Genomic DNA, 19,991 nt, shown 5'->3' on the forward strand with positions numbered 1-19,991 from the left:
ACCTACTGTTATATTCAATTCCCTTATCAAAACCAAGGCAATTTGACTAAAAGGAAAGATAATTTTATTTAATAGTCCAATATAAAAATTATAATATGAACATAACAAAGGCAAGCAGAAAACCTATCTTAGTATAGTTTCTTGTTTTCATTTATTTGCTAAATTTTTATTCATTTGGTTTTGGTCAACCCAAGTTCTTAAGTTGATTTTTTTTAAGATTTTATTTTTAAGCAATTTCCACATCCAATGTGGGGCTCAAACCCACAACCTTGAGTTCGAGAGTCACATGCTCAGCCAACTGAGCCAGCCAGGTACACTGCCAAGTCTGTAAGATTAAAGAAAATTATAAAACACTAAAGTTGAGCAAACTCTATCCCTTAAATTATCATTTTCTGAAAGTTAAAAAACAGTCCCTCTTCTCTGAATTTTCCAGCAGAACACCTAAATTCAGCATGTGGAGCAACAGGGTTTTGGCAGGAGCATAGAATGAGAGCCACATCAGGAGGTAGGTTCTACATGATATTTATGGAAATATAAGACACTTTCCAGAAGAAGGTGACCAAAAATAGAAGCCAGAATCAAAATTCTATCAAACCAAGTCATAAAAGAATTAAAAACTGCATCAATATGCCTACATTTGGGTAAGATGTATCACCCAAGCCAACAAGATATTACTTTGGTTCCATCCAAGCATTGGCTTTTATTCTATAGCACAGGGATAGTTGAACACACCACTCATCTCTGAAGTTTTGTGCTTTTCAAAAAGTATCTAAATGTATAGAACATTAACAGCATCACTTGTACCAAAGATACATGGATTCTAGAAAGAGTAATCTGGCCACAAGTGTCACTTCTTTTTTTAAACTGTTTTATTTAATTTTTTTGAAGATATTTATTTATTTATTTATTTATTTATTTATTTATTTAAGAGAGAGAGAGCGAGCATGAGCGGGGCGAGGGGCAGAGGGAGAAGCAGACTCACCACTGAACAGGGGGCCTGGCATGGGGCTCAATCTCAGGACTTCAGAGTCATGACCTGAGCCAAAGGCAGATGCTTAACCTGCTGAGCCACCCAAGCACTCCTCATAAGTGCCAATTCTAACCCCTCCTCTCCTGTAACAGTTCTGTCTCCTCCAAGTGAGAGCCTGATACATTTCTTCCATTAAAGGTTCTTAGGCTGTAATAGCTTGTAGTCTCAAAGTCAGGTCTCTACACACAGAAGAGACGACAGCCCACATCCCTGCCAAAGGGAGAATTCTCACAAATTGTGTCCTTTGCCTATTGCCACCATTGGACAGAGTATTAGAGAGTAGGGACAGAGTCAGAGAAAACAGAAGACCTGGCTTCTGTACAGCTTCGGAGAAAATAAAAGCAAATTCTACCTTCTGGTTCTCCCAGAGGAAAGGTTTAGTATGTTAGGAAAGCTGGAAAATGAATTTGTGTTGCCAGATGGGAGCCAGAGGAATGTACTCATGTTCAAATAAAATCAAAGCAGTATCTGCTATTTCCAAAAGAATCAAAACAAGAATTTAAATCCTAAAGTCACATTGATTTGGTGGATCACATCTTCACTGTTTCTTAGGAAATAAATACAATTTTAATTTCTTAATCTCTTTGATACCAATGATAACTGATATCTGAAAACATGTCTTCCTTATGCAACTCCTTATAATGATATTTAAAATATCAGGTAACCAAATTGCTGTCTCATTGTGTCACCTGCTGATTTTAAACTGCTCTTACATTCAGACCCAAAGGGTTAGCTAAGGCTACCGGAAGAATATTGAGTCTGTTCTGTGTAGTCTCAGTGTCAACCAGATTCTGCCCCTCTCTCTGTGAGCTGAGCCAAAAGGAGAAGAACGATATTTTGCATACAGCTTTTGAGGAGATGATTATCTCATCCTAACATACTGCTGGAGTTGAAATGAAAATTGCAATTCTATATTTTTATGTGAAAGGACCGCTAATGAATGGTTTTGTTATTTTCATAAACAAACATAAAAAAATCTGGCTGCAACATTGCAAAAGGAAGGGAAAGTGAAAAAAAGTAGCTGGATAAGATGCAGCATGAAGGATGCTTCTCTACCACCATCACAATTCACAGTCATTTATCCATGGGTTGACCAGAGAATTTATTGTTCAAACTTGGATACATCAGAAAGTGAAGGGGGAGGAGGTAAATAGTTGTGCTGGAGACAATGACCCTATCGATTGGACATGCCTTACTCACAGAGACCATGTTCCTTGTTGGAGATCAGAGGGGTCAAATATGTAATTTCTTCCATATTGGACTGAAATTGAGTTGGGGAGATAAGATATTTATAGAAAAGAAACACCACAAAGCAGCTAAATTTGGTGCATTAACAATAAGGTCATCTTTCTTTCTGAAGTATTTCCTTTCTCCAATACCAAATTACATATAAAAGACAGTTCTACCTAGTGGCTTCATAAATCTCAGATTTGAATTCAGGAAGGCCCTGCAGGGCCCTGAATGCTAGTGCCATAGTGTTCTGGATCTTTTCCTCTTAAGGACACGTACCCAGGGCCCCATTGTTTGTATACAGGGAGATGTTTTGTGCACTTTAGATAAGAGATCGTCTTCCTCAGGACATTTTACAGGCATAAGCCAGGTAGTATCATGAACAACAACTCAAATTGTGGTGCCATGAAGTGAATGGCCTTCCTTGGAGCTGTGCTGACATGACTTAGCTGGCTTTAGACACAGGCACCCTGTAAGGATCCAGGGTCTCAGGGATTGCCACATATGACACACAAAGAAGCTGGTGGTGAGAAAGAGATGGCAAGACTCTACTTTGTGTGGCTGAGCCCTGGGGGCAGGGAGGATAAATCTAGCAACCTAGATTAGATTCCCATATAAACCAATCAGAATTGTTAATTTCCATGCTTTGAATCCAGACCCACCTCCTCCCCAGGATTTATACTGGGAAAAGGAACCAAGAGTGAAGGCTGAATGAATCAGCCCCCTGGGTGAAAAGAGGGTAAAAGCACCAAGGGGAGGCCCTCTTTCCTCAGATGGGTCACTAGCATTGACAAAGATACAGTATTTGAAACAGTCTGCATGGGTAGGATATGCCCAACCTTCTGCCCCTCCTTGGGTAGGCACATGCAGTGAACAAGAGTTCACCCTTCCTGAAAAGCCACCAAAGAGAGAGATCGAGCATTTAATAATAGTATGTCCACAACCTCACTGTCTGGACTCCCCTGGTCTGAGAAGGGAGTCCCAGCCTGGCTGCTTAGCCTGCCCTGTGTCTCAGAATAAAAGCTATGTTTTCCAGAGAATGAATGGAATGAGTGAGCTCAGACTATACAAGTTGTATCTGAAGGAAAGAACCAGGTAATTAGAAACTGAAAGAGGAAACAAAGAGAATGAGTGTGAATTCAGGAAGATTCTCCTTACATTCTGTCTCATTAGGAGGAAATGCTGCCCAGTCTTCTATGTCCCTCATCATTCCCCATGCGGTAGGTTGGTCCTGGGCCCCAAAGGTGGTCTCTGATGATTAGGAGACTCTCCACACTTGAGGGGCACCTGAGTGGTTCAGTGATTGAGCGTCTGCCTTTGGCTCAAGTTATGATCCCAAGGTCCTGGGATCAAGTCTCACATCAGGCTCCCTGCTCAGTGGGGAGTCTGCTTCTCCCTCTGCCCCTCCTCTGCTCATTCTCTCTCTCTTTCCCTCCCTCTCTCTCTCTCTTTTTCTTTCAAATAAATAAATAAAATCTTAAAAAAAAAAAAAAAAAAGCCATTTGCTTGGCCCCTTGAAGCTGCAATATGGCTGCCTCAGCTCTAGGCATTCAAGGCAAAGGGGAGAGTGAGTGGTCATGCCAGCATAGTCTTCTCTCCCATCCATACCTTCTGGCACCTTTCATAAGGAAGCAAAAGCCTTCTCACAAACAACTCCTACCCACCTCCTTTTATGTCTCATTGAAGAGAACTAAGACACATCATGCATTCTGGTTATAAAGTAGGCCAGGAAAGCAAATACCTGCTTGCTGGTTTGCTTGTTTTCCCCAATTTTTCTAGCAGAAGGCAGACAAGGGGATAGGAATTGGTAACAGCTATCGGGTCCCAGAGCTCCCCTGCAGGGATGCCAAGGCACAAGTTACCTGCAGAAATAGTGGCCTGTGAGAGCAGCTGGACAGAGCCTCAGGCTGGTGGCTTCTGGCCTCAAGCCCGTCTTCTGTTCACTTCTATGTGCTCACATGCACAGTGTGGCAGGGATTCTCATGCTTTCTGGTCTCAAGACCCCTTAATGCTCTCTTGAAAATTAAGGAATCATAAACAATTTTTCTTTATCTGGCTTGTGTCTATTAATATTTGCCACAATAGGTATTGAAATTGAGAAATTTTAAGAGTATTTCTCAACTCATTTTAAAATAACAATACCAAACCCACTCCACATGAATATAAGTTAAACACAAAGAACATATTTTTATGAGACACAACTGGTTCAAAAAAAATAGTAGGTACAGTGGCATTGTTTTGCATTTTTGTACATGTCTTTGCTATGTATCTTAGTAGAAGACAAATGGATTTTTCTATCTGTTTCTGCAATGTTTCATTACCTCATATCATCCACTTTTAGAAAAACTTGAACATACACTTGCTTGCAAGAAACTGAGTGTGCCAAAGGCAGATACTCCCCTATCATTATTATAAAACTAGTTTTGACCTCACAGACCCCCGAAGGGGTCTCAGGATCATTTTGAGAACCAGTAGGGTCAACAGAGAGTATCTGCCATGGTCTCCATTTCCAATTTTGAGCTTTGCCTTTTATTTGTAAAACTAAATGGCAATTCAAGTATTAGCCTCAGAACTAAGAAATAGTCTTCTCCCCAATTACATGTAATGCTTCTTACATTACACTGAAGACTGAAGACTCTCAGTCAGCTGCTGTCAACATTTGATGATATGCACCTCATTCACATTATACTGTTCATCCCCTTTAGTTACTCCTTTGTAACTGTGGGAAAGTTTACAGGGCAGCACTGGGGAGGGAGACCATCCAGTATCTCCCAATGTGATCTCCACTAAGTGCTCCAGAGGTCAATTCTGAAATGTCAGGACCACCGTGGGCAAATAGTAGAAAACACTAGAAAGGCCCTATGGGGACATCCTAGGCCTGTTGCTGGTGGTGTTCTGAAGAGGCATCAGTGTTTACAGACAGGATACAGAATCACCCTGGGGAGCTTTTTCAAAGTGCACATGCTGGTTCCTCTCCCCGCCCCAGGCCAGATCTCTCCTCCCCACTCCCCCACCCCTCCACCTGCCCCCGTTGGAAATCACTGATCTAGGCTGTTAGGAAAGAGCTTTATTAAATTTAAATTTAGCAGTTGAGGCTGTGGATAACCCTATCTCTGTTTCTGAGAAACAACTGTTTACTATTCTAACACTCCAGAAACCTGGCAACCAGCTCAGGGAGGACTGGCTGACCTCAGCTACAAAGCTTTTATGCAGCTGCTCCATAAGGGACCCCCACTCCAGCACTCCCACCTGCCCAGCCTGGTGTTCAGGTTAGAAGGGGTACACGACCTGGCACTTCTCAGGACCAAATCAGGCAGCCAGGACCTATATTTGATGATCCTGGGGGATTATTAAGAAAGGAAATTCCACAGAGTCCATGTAGCTCTTACAAAGTATTTTGTTCCAGTGCTTGCTTTCTTTGTCCCTGTGATTCTATTTTTGTGTCTCCCTCTTTATGTTTATGGGTCTGGGACTGAAGAGCAATAACATGAAAGCGATCGCCCCAAAGAGATGTTCCTGGGTGGAAAAATGGATTACTTATAATCCCCGCCACTGCTGATGGGACAGCAGCCTGGGTGGGACTGCAGGAGGACTGACAGGATAATTGGAGCTCTTGCTACTCAGAGTGGGAACTTTTATTCTACTGCCACTTACTCCAGGGAGAGTGTGATGTGGGTTATAGCTGCATGGGTTGAATTTGTTGCCAAATACTGAGAACCTGCCTTGCTCATCCCTTCTTTTTGAAACATTTGCTGCAGGCAAAACCTTCTGCGTGGACCCTCTTTTAAATTACATACACACACACACACACACACACACAGAGTACGTGACACTTGGTTTTGGAGTGGGGGCACTGGACAGGAGGGGCAAAGTAGTCACGGTATCTCTACCAGTGACACAGACACACCATGCCGCGTGATCCCCACAGCTAAAATGAGCTTCTAGAAGCTAGATGGAATGGAAAGTGATGACGCAGGATGCCTGGGTGATATTGTAACCTCAGCTGATGTTCACAGCCAGTACTACACCAGCTAAATGCACGGGGTTTAGGTGCTTATGACGGCATCATGGACAAAGAATGTTATGAAGTTGTATACTATTCCCAACTTTAAGTGTCCAGTCTAGCGAGCCTACTTATTATGGAGAAAATAAAATAGAGCTCGCAAACTTCATCAATATTTGATGTTAGAAACACATTCTGGAAGAGAATAGAGTTTATGAATTTAGAGGGTGAATAGGTTTTAGCGAAACATGTCCAAACACATCTCTTTCATGGTTGTCTTTAACATTTTTGTTCAGCAGACCAGACACCAGTCAACAAATATCTATCATAATAACTATGATCCAGGCACTGTGCTAAAATCAGACAAATGTACAAACATAAAAGAGATGTGGAACCTGCCCTAGAGAGGATTGTAAGCAAGCAGGAAAGGTCATATACATCAAGAATTACTTTACATGTATATTTTTAAATATAGGTTTCTACAGCTGAATGTCTCAGAGTAGTGGCCACAGTACCTTCTAGTAAGTAGGTTATACATATACATGAATAAATCATATACATGTGAGTAAGGTGATCTTTTAAAGTTTTAATTTAAATTCCAGTTAGTTAACATACAGTGTAGTATTAGTTTCAGGTGTACAATATAGTGATTCAGCACTTCCCTACATCACCCAGTGTTTATCACAACAAGTACATTCCTTGATCCCCATCACCTATTTCACCCATCCCCCCCTCACCTCTCCTCTGGTAACCATCAGTTTGTTTTCTAGAGTTAAGAATCTATTTCTTGGGCAGCTTGGGTGGCTCAGCGGTTTAGCGCCATCTTCAGCCCAGGGCCGGATCCTGGAGACCCGGGATAGAGTCCCACGTCAGGCTCCCTGCATGGAGCCTGCTTCTCAGTTGGTCTCTCTCTTTCACTCTCTCTCTCTCTTGAATAAATAAATAAAATCTTTTAAAGAAAAATCTATTTCTTGGTTTGCCTCTCTCTCTTTCTCTTTTTATCCCCTTTGCTTGTTTGTTTTCTTTCTTAAATTCCACATATGAGTGAAATAATATGGTATTGGTCTTTATCTGTCTGACTTATTTCACTTAGCATAATACCTTTTAGGTCCATCCATTTTATCACAAATGGCAAGATCTCATTCCTTTTTATGGCTGAGTAATAGTCCACTGTATATGTATGTATGTATATATCACTTCTATATGTGTATATGTACATCACATCTTCTTTTATCCATTCTTCCATTAATAGACACTTGGGCTGTTTCCATAATTTGGCTATTATAGATAATGCTGCTATAGGATACATGGGAATATGCTGCCAGGAGTTCCACTCCACCTCACCCTCAGAATTCTGGAAGCCAGAGCAAGAGCCTAGAACCTACTTTTTAATAAGTATTAGTTGCTGATATGACAAAACAGTGAAGTGTAATGCTCAAAAAAATTAATAAACCCTATTCATAAGCTTATTTATAGCACCTTTTATAATTGAATGAATGATGTCTTTTTTTTTAAACAACTTTATTTTTTTTTATTTATTTATGATAGGCACACAGTGAGAGAGAGAGGCAGAGACACAGGCAGAGGGAGAAGCAGGCTCCATGCACCGGGAGCCCGACGTGGGATTCGATCCCGGGTCTCCAGGATCGCGCCCTGGGCCAAAGGCAGGCGCTAAACCGCTGAGCCACCCAGGGATCCCCAATGATGTCTTTTTAAAATATTTTATTTAATTATTTGAGAGAGAGAGAGAGAGATAGCATGAGTTGGAGGGGACAGAGAGAGAAACAGTCCCCATTGAGCAGAGAGCCTGACATGGGGCTCAGTCCCAGGACTATGAGATCATGATCAGAACCAAAGGAAGATGCTTAACCAACTGAGCCACCCAGGCACCCTGAATGGATGATGTCTTAATGCATGATTCTGTAAGGTATGTATACAATACTCTCCTGTTCCACGGTAGATTCCATGTAGATGGCTGAGAGGAAGAAGATGTAGATCACTGGCTATACATTTGTGTTTCTCTGTAGCTAAATGGCTGGTTTTCTACCATTCTTCTCAACTTATCTTGGGTCTGAGGAGGAAGGATACAAATATGTGGAAAATTTAGTGAGTCAAAGATACATGAAGGGATTTCCTTGGCTGTTGACTCTTTCAAGAAAGTGAGAATGAGGGGATCCCTGGGTGGCTCAGCGGCTTAGCTCCTGCCTTCGGCCCAGGGCGTTATCCTGGAGTCCCGGGATCGAGTCCCACATCAGGCTCCCTGTTTGGAGCCTGCTTCTCCATCTGCCTGTGTCTCTGCCTCTCTCTGTGTGTCTCTGTGTCTCTCATGATTAAATAAATAAAATTTAAAAAAAAATAAAAAAGAAAGTGAGAATGAGTCATGTGAATTTTGCTAAGAACATGGTCAAATATAAGATCTCTCCAAGGCAGAAAGCCTTTCAATGTTTCAACTCTATGAAAAAATACTGGTGTTTCAAAACCAAATCACTTTCAATTTTAAACCTTTTAAAAGATCTACAAGTGTTACTTTTACCTAATGTTATTCATTTATAAGGTTTTAATAATTAAACTGACTCCATTAAAAACTAAATTCAAACAGGTGCTTCTAATAATGACAGGATGAAGTGGTGGTGAAGAAGGGGAGTGTACAATCCAAAATCTTTATCAACACTGTTTTAGAAAAAAAATGCATAGAAACAGAACTTCTTTAGAAGTTTGGTGAAAAGGCTTAAAAGCAAATTTGAAATATGTCCTCTGAGCTTCTTAATATATTTTTAAAAAGCAGGGGATCCCTGGGTGGCTCAGAGATTTAGCGCCTGCCTTCAGCCCAGGGCATGATCCTGGAGTCCCGGGATTGAGTCCCACATTGGGCTCCCTGCATGGAGCCTGCTTCTCCCTCTGCCTGTGTCTCTGCCTCTCTCTCCCTCTCTTTGTGTATCTCATGAATAAATAAATAAAATCTTTAAAATATATATTTTTAAAAAAATCAAATTATTAGGAAACTTTTCTCTAATTTACACTCTCTTGGTCACACCCTATGGGAACCATTCTTCCTACTAAAGACCAGTGGGAGCCCATTCAGGGCTTGACCCTAAATCTCAGAAGTCACTGTGGTAGAACAGTCTAGAACCTGCCTTTCTGTTTGCCAGGATGCTCATCATGCATTGTCCACCCCTGCTTGCAGTAGAGACATAAGTTCTTGATGTCCAAAGTTAGGACCCTCTCATAGTGAGATTGCTCTATTTCCACAATGCCTGTAAGGTAAAGTACAAATTCCATTATGACCCTGTGTCCTTTATAACCTAGCTCCCTTCTTCCCCTGGCTGTCTCTGCCTCCCTTCCTACTGCATCCCCTAACCCCTAATCCCTGCATTCAAGCTACCACACCACTTCTAACTTCGCTCATGCTCTTTCTCTTGTATGGAGTGGTTGCCCTTCACCTCTCACCCCTTTGCTACTCATTCTTCAAGAGGCAACTAAATGTTCTCTGTTGGTCACCCTGACCTGCTTCTTCCTCTCCCTCCAGGCAGAAGTATTTCTCCCTAACCAGAATTTCCATTCTTCTTCTACACACTTATATGAGAGCATTTGTCACATCGTATTAAAGTTCTTGTTTATGTTTTATCTTCCTCCACAATATGTATCCAGGGAAAGTTTTTGGAAGGCTAAAGAACATATCTGAACTATCTTTAATGCCCAACTAACTAGTATGTGATAAACTGCTATATTTGATGAACAGAGTAATGTATGATATATCATTTATCAGTTCTACAATGTAGGTGTATTGCAGATTATTCATTAAACAAAAACAATTTTATACCTGTTGCATTCTGGCAACTACTCTAGACACCAGAGATACCGCCATACAAGTGACAGGTAAGGTACCTATAGTCATGGACTTTCCATGGTGGGTGATAGGCAAATAAGTAAGAAATAAATGAATACAATCACTTCAGAGAATCTTCACTTCTGTGAATGAAATACTACAGGGTGATAAGACAGCGTGACCATGGGGCATACTTTACATTGAAGGGTCAGGAAAGGCCATTCAGAGGAAATATTGTAACTTCTTCTCTAAGACTGAATAATAGTAAGGCAATGGTGAATATCTGGGAACAGTCCAGACATGGAACGGCAATTATACAGCCCAAGGTAATAATGAGCATATCATGTCTGAGAAGCTGAAGTTAGTATTGTTGGAGGAAACGGAGTGCTATGGCCTGAATTATGTCCCCCCAAATTCATATGCAGAGGCCCTAACTCTCAATGTGACAGTATTTAGAGACAGGGCCTTTAGGAGGTAGTTAGGTTTATACAAGTTTGTGAAATCGGGGCCCTCATGATGGGGTTAGTGTCCTTATAAGAAGAGACATGCAAGAGCTTGTGTGTGTTGTCTCTCTGCCATGTGAGGACACAGTGAACAAGTGGCCATCTGCAAACCAGGAAGAGAGTCCTCACCAGAAACTGAACCCTGCTGGAACCTTGATCTTGGACTTCCAGCCTTCAGATCTGTGAGAAAATAAATTACTATTGTTTAAGCGCCCAGCCTATGCTATTTGGTTATGGCAGCCCAAGCTGACTAACACAAGGAATAATACCAGAAAAAGTAAGAAAAGTAGGTGGAGAAACAGATCTTTTAGAACTTTGTGCATTTGGGCAAGGTAATTTCATTACCTTCTGTGTGCTGGCTGGTGCCAGGTATTTTAATTGTCTCTTGGTGCATAAAAACCATCCTAAAACTTAGTGTCTCACAACCACCACCACGATTTATTTGCTCATGATTTTACAATTTGGGCAGGGCTTGAGGGGTGGTGACAACTTGACTCAACTCTATAAGGTGTTAGCTGAAGTCATGCATGCAGCTGCACTCAGCTGGGGTCTCCTAGGGCTAGAACAACAAAGGTGGATTCCCTAAGTGTATGTTAGGGACCGTACACCTCAGCCCTGGTAGCTGGGATGGCTGGGGACTGGCTGAGCCTTTCTCTCTCCACGTGGTTTCTCATGATTTAGTGGTCTATCCCAATCTCCTCCTTAGCAACTTGATCCCAAGGGGATGAAAGTAGAAGCTACAATGCCTCATAAGTTCTACGGCCAGAAGTCCTAGAATGTCATTTTCACTGCATCTACCTATATTAAAAGGAAGACAATTAGATTCTACTTCTTGATGGGATGAGTGGCATACATGGGCAGGGCAATTGTTGGCATAAATCTTCAGGACTCATCCATCACAGTCCTCTGGCCAAAACTATTCACTTGCCCCCCAATACTCTTCAAAGACTCATCCAATTATGGTACAAGGCTTGAAGTTGACTATCTTGTGGTTTGCTTCATGTCTGGATGTAGAAGAGGCCCTTCAGGTGTGAATCCTTTTGCTCTAGATATCTATGAGTTCTATAAATTATCTATCTCCCCCTACATCTAATATCTAACAGTGACACAGAGATAGCAACTATCTGGTCCATAGCACCTATGAAATCCATCCAAGCAGTCACTGGTCCATAGCACCTATGAAATCCATCCAAGCAGTCACTGGTCCATAGCACCTATGAAATCCATCCAAGCACATATCATGAGCTCCCTTGACTCCAGGGTAGGACTGAGAGGGCAGTTTATGGACCCATTCTGCTGTCTGGATGTGGCTTTCTGATCCAGTATTTTCCATTGCTCTTGGTTCCACCCTCTGAGCTCTTGACTCTGTCCTCTGAGTCATCATCCCCTTTTCATGGTGATTGAGCATGCTTATGCTGGCTCTGCTTTCAGACTTCTCCCATCCAAAGAAAGTGGCACTTCAAAGTCTCATTCCATTTTGAACTGTCTAAACTGGCACAACTCTTTTAAACTCTTTGTGTGCTTTCATTAATCAAATTAGAATTTATTTCTTTAAACAAAAACCACAGTCACAATTCTTTCCAAGATAATCTTCTCTCCGTTTGGCACTACTAGACAAGGTGCTATAGAGCAATGTTCTTAAGGTTCTCAGATGCTTCAAAGAAAGGACCTAGCAGGTATCATCTTATAGCTTTGTGAAACGTTAACAAAGGGTCTTACAGAGACTCTTGTCTTTATCTTGATCCTAAGGCAATGTTTCATTAGCAGTACCCTGGATTTGATCTTTGTCCTAAGACTATTCTTACTTTAAGAATGTTTTGGAGTTGCCTGGGTGGCTCAGTCAGTTGAGCGTCTGACTCTTGTTTTTGACTCAGGTCATGATCCAAGGGTTGTGATATTGAGCCCTGTGTGGGGCACCAGGCTCAGCAGGGAGTCTACTTGAGGATTCCTCTCCCCTCTTTCTGCCCCTCTCTGCTTACACACACGACTCTCTCTAAATAAATAAATACAATTTAAAAAAATAAAAAAGAATCTTTTGTTCATCTGGATGTGCTGAACTTAAGAAACAGTTTCACCTCCTAACACATTAATTTCTGAATTGGAAATATATCTCCTAACTTTTGCTTGCAACCAAACTATTCCTTCTTTAGATCCTCTCTCTCTTTCCTTCTTTCTTTCTCTCTTTCTTTTTTTTCTTTCTTTCTCTCTTTCTTTTTCTTTTCTTTTCTTTCTTTCTTTCTTTCTTTCTTTCTTTCTTTCTTTCTTTCTTTCTTCTTTCTTTCTTTCTTCTTCCTCTATCACAGATAAAATAAGTCAACTGCCACTTTCCACATTCAGCTGGAAAATCTCTTTGGCAAACTTGACAAAGACATTAGGTACATGTTCTAGCTTAGTATATTCTGCAGCTCTGTAGCATGCACTGCCCTTTCTCCAGCTGCCATGGTGGCTACTTCATTGCTCCTCCAGCCTCCATCATGGTCTCCTTACCACCCCTGTGGTCCCCACCTGCCTGACCTCATAGCCAATAGCACACGTTTTAGGTTTTTTGCTATAGCAGCATCCCATTTTCAGGAACCCATTTCTGTATCAGTTGCCTATAGATATATAACAAAACAGCCCCAAGCCTAATGATTTAAATCAACAGTTATTTATTATTTCTCACAGTCCTATGGGTTGAATGAGTAATTATTCAGCTCTGCAAGTTATTGACCAAATCTCATTCATATGTCTGCATTCAGCTGGTGGCCTGACTTTCCTGGAAAGAAGGCTTCTTTCAAGTCTGGGGCATTGGGCTGATCATCCACTGGGGCACCCTGGTTCTCCTCCACATGGCCTCTCTCTCCATGTGGCATTTCATCCCCCAGGGCCTCCCCATGTGGCCTTTCTTTCCAGCAGAATAGTCTGGACTGCCTTACCGTATTGCTGCTGGGTTCCAAGCAAGCCAAGTGAAAACTATCAGGCCCAACATCACTTCTTTTTTACTTTATTGGTCAAAGCAAATCCCAGAAACAACATTGATTCAAGGAGAAGAAAACAGATGGGAGGAACATGCACAGATGGAAGAAATTGTTAGTAGCCATATTTATAGGAAAAACTCCCCCATCAATTCCAGCCTACCCTCTGTATCCCTTCTATCCCCTCCCCTGAGGCCTTTCAGAATTCTGAGTATCTCTGGTGAGGACTCAGGAACTAACTTGAGTCCCTTTTGAAGCACATTCAGCTCTGACTTTGACCTTGGTTTGCATTCATGGGTTTTCTACATTGTTCCTAATACCCAAAGCTTGAGCTCTGTCACAGGGATGGTAACTAAATCTCTTCCTCCTGTTGAGGAAAAATGACTATTATTATGAGGAAAAATCATGTTCCTGTTGAGGAAAAATCTTTACCTCCTATTGAGGTAAAAATGACTATTATTATGAATAGCTGATATGTATTACATCAATTCTCAAAAAAAAAAAAAATCCATTCTCAGTACCAAGCAAACCTTGAGAACTTTGCATCATTTTTGATTTACAAATGAAGAAACTGAGATCCAGAAGGGTTAGTTAGGTGGCCCAAGGTCATAAATGGCATGTCAAGAACTGAAGCCTACGTTCCTTGTGTTGAAAGCGGTCTGCACAGGGGGCCTGGGTGATGCAGTCAGTCAAGCGTCCAATTCTTGATTTTGGCTCAGGTTATTACCTCAGGGTCTTGAGATGGAGCCGTGCCTTGGGCTCTGTGTTGAGCACAAAGTCTACTTGAGATTCTCTCTTTCCCTCTCTTTCTGCCCCTGCCCGCCCCCCCCCCCCGCATTCTCTCTCTCTCTCTCAAATACATACATACATATATATGTCTTAAAAAAAAAAAAAAGCTGTCTGAGTGATTCCAAAGTTCTACTTCTTTCTTCCTGGGTTGTGGCACTGAAATTCTTATCAATTCCCCTCATCCAAATTAGGTTCTAATTCCTCACCCCCTGTCCAGAGTTGGGGCCTTGCTATGTGCCAAGATGCTTCCTAATGCTGGCCTCTGTGTTTTCTTTCTTTAAAAAAATTAAATATATATTCTATTGAAAAGTATTGTACATACAGAAAAGCATAGTGTATAGCTTGAAGACTTTTTTTTAAATTTTTTACAAAAGGTACTTACGACCCAAAACAAGAAATAGAACAGTACCACTATCCCAGAAACCCTCCTGGCCCCTCCCAGTTACTACCTCTGCCCCACAAAGATAACTATTACTATTATTTCCTTTGTTACAGATTAATTTTGACTACTTTTGAACTTTGCGTAGATGGAATTATATGTATTCTTTTTATCTGGCTTCTTACTGCTTAATGTGCATAAGAGAACAGTCATATTACTGTGTGTAACAGTGGTTTATTTTCTTTTTTAAAAAATATTTATTTGAAGGGAACCTGGGTGGCTCAGTGGTTGAATGTCTTCCTTGGGTCGTGATCCCAGGGTCCTGGGAGAGGTTGCTTCTCCCTCTGCCCCTCTCTCTTTGTCTCTCATGAATAAAGAGCTAAAATCTTTAAAAAGTAAATGATTTATTTGAGAGAGAGAGAGACAGAAAGAGAGCATGAGCAGGAGAAGCAGAAGGAAAGGGAGAATCTCAAGCAGACTTCACACTGAGCTCAATTTCATGACCCTGAGATCATGACATGAGCCAAAACCAAGAGTCCAGTGCTTAACTAACTGCACCAACCAGGTGCCCCTTTATTTTTGTTTCTTGATGGTGTTCATTGTATGATGATTCTGCAATCTATGTGTCCCTTCTTCAGTTGATAAACATCTGGATTCTTTCTAGATTAAGCTATTACAAATAATGCTGCTATGAACATTCTTGGACAAGCCTTTTGAGCGTACATAGCTGTTAGATTTATACCTGAGAGGTCTGCAATTATGAAACAACAATTTACAAAGCATTTATATCAGTTTTCACTTCCACTGGTAGTGTAAGAGAATTTCAATTGTTCCATGTCGTTACCAACACCTGGTATGCCAGTCCTTTTAGTGTTAGCCCTCCTGGTGGTGTGTAGTAAAATCTCATTGCAGCCTTAATTTGACTGTGTATAAATGAGGCTGAAAATATATTTATATGTTTATTAGACATTCAGATGTTGTCTTTTTTGAAGTGATTATTAAAGTCTTTTGCCCAGTTTTCTATTGGGTTGTCTTTCTTTTCCATTTGAAATGGTTCCTTAAATGTTCAGTTCCTTAAATATTAAACATTTGTCAGATATACATCTGACAAATATTTGCAGTATATATATATACTATATATATACATATACTTCATATATACATATATATACATATACATACATATATATGTATATATACTGCAAATATTATCTCTATTCTTTGGCTTGTTTTTGTGCAGTCTTAATTGTGTTTTTCAATAAACTTATTTTTTAAGTATCACTACCCCTAGATGGCCAGTTGCTAAACTCTTCCTCCCCAATGGGTTTACAATATTTCCTCTGGGCCCTCTCTAGTGTGACCTGCTGCCTGTGCCCTTGCCTTCAGGACAGTGTTTCCTGCTGGCTGCAGTGAATACCCTCAGTGTTCAGTGCACCTGTTCCTGTCCTTCCAGAGCATGCTCCATCCCAGAGGGCAGATCTGGTTCCAAGTTCTGGCACTTTCCAATCTTCTCAGACTTCCTGAAGTTAACTAGCTGTGCCCCAACATGTTCTGAAAAAGAGTTCAGGATGTCCAAACAATTGACTTATAAATGAACTTTAGAACCCATGACTCTGTGCCTTGGGGGAGTCCTAGATGTTCTATTTCCTTCTGTCTTACTCATCGAGTATCAAGCACCATTTCTAGCCAAAAGGAACTAGAACATTAAAACCATGGCTGTGGGTCAACCAAGATACCTCTGCAATTTAGTTCCAGGCCACTGATCTGTGAGAGAAATTATACTATACGAAAATGAAACTCGTAAGTCATATCGAGAAATTCAACAGATAAGTATTAAGTGCCTGATATGTGTCCATCATTGTTCCAAACACTACAAGAATATCAAATGAAAAACCAGACACCAACCCATGCACACATGGCACTTATGTTTTAGATGGAGAAACAGGTAGCAAACAAGCTAAGCAAGACATCTAGCATGTTAGGTGGCACTACAGGAAGGAAGGTAAGAGTGTCATGACATGGTAGTGGGTTGGTAGTTTTAAACAGGATGTCTGGGTAAGGCACACTGAAAAGGTGACCTTTGAGCAAAGACCAGAAAAAGGAAGAGAGCCATGGTGATACCTGGGGAAGAAGAACATTTATGACAGAGGAAACAGCAAGTGCAATGACCCCTGAGATAGAAGTACATCTTTTGTGTAAAACAAAACAAAACAAAACAAAAACAGTGAGTAGCAAAGAGGCAAGAATGGCTGGAGGGGAGAGAGAAAAGCAGAGAGAAGTAGAAGAGGTCAAATAGGTATAAGGTGGGTACGCTTTACAGGTCATTGACCTACAATATGACATAGGACTATACTAACTTGGAATAGTGATGCTCCCATGCCAAGTTCACCACGAGTTTAGATAGTGAAGATGATTGTAATTTGAGAGTTATTAAGACCAGCATCACACAGCCCTGAGGGAAAAGAAAGAACAGCCATGGGAAGGAAAGGGCTGACTAGGGGCCATAATGCAGGACGAGGGCCCTCAGTAGGAGGTGGGGAGCTCTGAGATCCTGAGTCCACAGACAAGAAGATTCAGGGAAAGGCCAGGACCGGGGCTGTCATTAACAAAACAAGACACAGAGGTTCAGTTGAGCCTGGCTGACTTCTAGCAGGGAATTAATAAATGAGAAAAAAGGCTGAGATCACACTGAGAGATTTTACTGGTACACAGCTCATTATTCAAAAGTTAACTTCTCTCCATTGTCTGCCTGCTTTGGGGTCATTCTCTAGTACTTTAAGTTATTGTTTTTCATATTTTGTGAAGATTTTATAAATTTCATCTCTAAAAAAAATTAGTCCATCCTAACTACTAACTACTAGAAGTGAGACTTCTTTTATTATTTTAAATTTACAATGTTGTTTATCATCTTCAACAACTCCATCTACTAGACATGTTTTGTTAGTTTGACCTCTACTCCTCTTTTTGGCTAGTCTTTCTTTCTTTCTTTCTTTCTTTCTTTCTTTCTTTCTTTCTTTCTTTCTTTTTCTTTCTTTTAGAGAAAGAGTATATAAGTGAGGAGGAAGCAGCAGATGGAGAGGGAGAGAGAATCTTAAGTAGAATCCATGCTGAGTGGGGAGCCTGACACAGGGCTCAAACCCAGGACCCTGAGATCATGACCTGAGCCAAAATCAAGAGTTGAATACTTAAACAACTGAGCCACCTGGGCGCCCCTGGCTAGTAATATTTTTTTTTTAAGATTTCATTTATTTATTCATGAGAGACACAGAGAGAGAGAGGCAGAGACACAGACAGAGGGAGAAGCAGGCTCCTCACAGGGAGCCAAATGCAGGACTCGATCACTGGACAAGGGATCAAGCTCTAAGCCAAAGGCAGACGCTCAACTGCTGAGCCACTCAGGTATCCCTGGCTAGTAGTTCTTAAATAAGATGTTTTTTCTTTGTTGGCTCATTGGAATTCTGATTTGATGTTGAATTGCCCAAGTTATCAGCTATCCTTCATAAAATAAAAGTTGAGCCCTCTCTACTCCTGTGGGTTAGCAATGGAGAAGCAGGCAGGTGAATAGTGTCATTGCAGATCACACAGTCTTTCTGTTCTTACTTTCTCAGCTCAGAATTAGTGAAGACTCAGGGCATCATTGAACTCTGTGTTAGTAATCGAGATTACTGCAAATTTAGTGGTTCAAAACAACACACATTAATTGCCTTACACTTCCTACGGGTCAGGAGTCCAGGCACAGCCAGCATGGGTTGTCTACTTTAGCATCTTATAAACCTGCAATTAAGGTGGCAGCTGGGGCAATGGGTGGGCACCCATCTAAAGCTTGACTGCGGAAGGGTCTGCATCCAGAATTCCTCCCTGCATATGTGTTTTTACAACATGGAATGTTGGTGTTGTTTACTTCATCCAAAATAAACTGTTAGTAACCTGGAGTGAGTGGGTAAGAGATTTTTTTTCCCTAAGAATACTAAATGGTAGCATATTACAATATGTTTATAAGTTGTTATGTCCATATTGCCCTTTAACACTTATTTTTAAGGCTAAGGAGGAAAATATCATTTGTATCTTATTTTACAGAGGAGAATACTGGAGCACTGAAAGAGCACTCAAGAATGTTACAAGATGATTAGAGAAGTCAGTGGCTCATCAAATAATAGAAATTGATGTTTTTGATCAATTTATCTGTGTAAGTGTGGCTGAGCTCTTTTCACCCCTCTTCACTGGTTTCCTGCTCCCTAAAAAAAAAAACAACAACAAAAAACAAGGTAGTTGGTCTTCATTTTCCCTCTATGACTCCAATATTTCATGATGGTTAGCTCAGTTTCCGCTTTTTAACCTACTCTTTGCCCAGCAAATGCTTTCAGGCAAATTAATCTGAGGTTTTATTGCTCTCTTTGAGGAGTGCCTAAAATTGACTATTATTGCTGGGAAAAAGCATGTAGTAAGTACTATTTCAGGTTACACTGGCTTCCAAATCTTCTTTAAAATTATTTTTTCTGTTGTCAAAAGTAATCATTCTTTTGACAAAATGAGAAAACACAAGGAGGTATAAAGAAGAAAATGGAAATTAGAGGCTCATTATTCAGAGTAAATGTTAATATTTACATACATTTTTTTCAAGATCTTATTCCATACATATGTGATTGCATGTAAAATATATATGTTTGCTGAATGGGAATAATTTGAGTTCATATTTGTTGCACCTCCTTTTTTAAATTTTTTTTTAATTTTTAAATTTATTTATGACAGTCACACACACACACAGAGAGAGAGAGAGAGAGAGAGAGAGTGAGAGAGAGGCAGAGACACAGGCAGAGGGAGAAGCAGGCTCCATGCACCGGGAGCCCGACGTGGGATTCGATCCTGGGTCTCCAGGATCGCGCCCTGGGCCAAAGGCAGGCGCCAAACCGCTGCGCCACCCAGGGATCCCTGTTGCACCTCTTTTGATTTAACATAGTGTTGTGACATTTTCTGACATAATTAAATATTCTTTTAAACATAATATTATTAAAGCCTACCTTGAATTACTTTCAAAGACTTCCCTTCATTTATTTATTGAGAAAAAGATCAACCCAATAATTATGGGCATTCCTAAAGTTTGGGAATAGTTTAGAAAGCTATCCTAAGGAAACGTAATATATATTTGGATATATGTACCAATATGCTTGTTGCAGGATTTTTAGATGGTTAAAAATTGGAGTCAGTATAAATGTCCATCATAATGGGAATTGTTAAATAAATTAGGATATATCTGTATCATGAAATAGAAGGCTATAG

This window comes from Vulpes vulpes, chromosome 4 (genome assembly GCF_048418805.1).
Source record: "Vulpes vulpes isolate BD-2025 chromosome 4, VulVul3, whole genome shotgun sequence".
NCBI lineage: Eukaryota > Metazoa > Chordata > Mammalia > Carnivora > Canidae > Vulpes > Vulpes vulpes.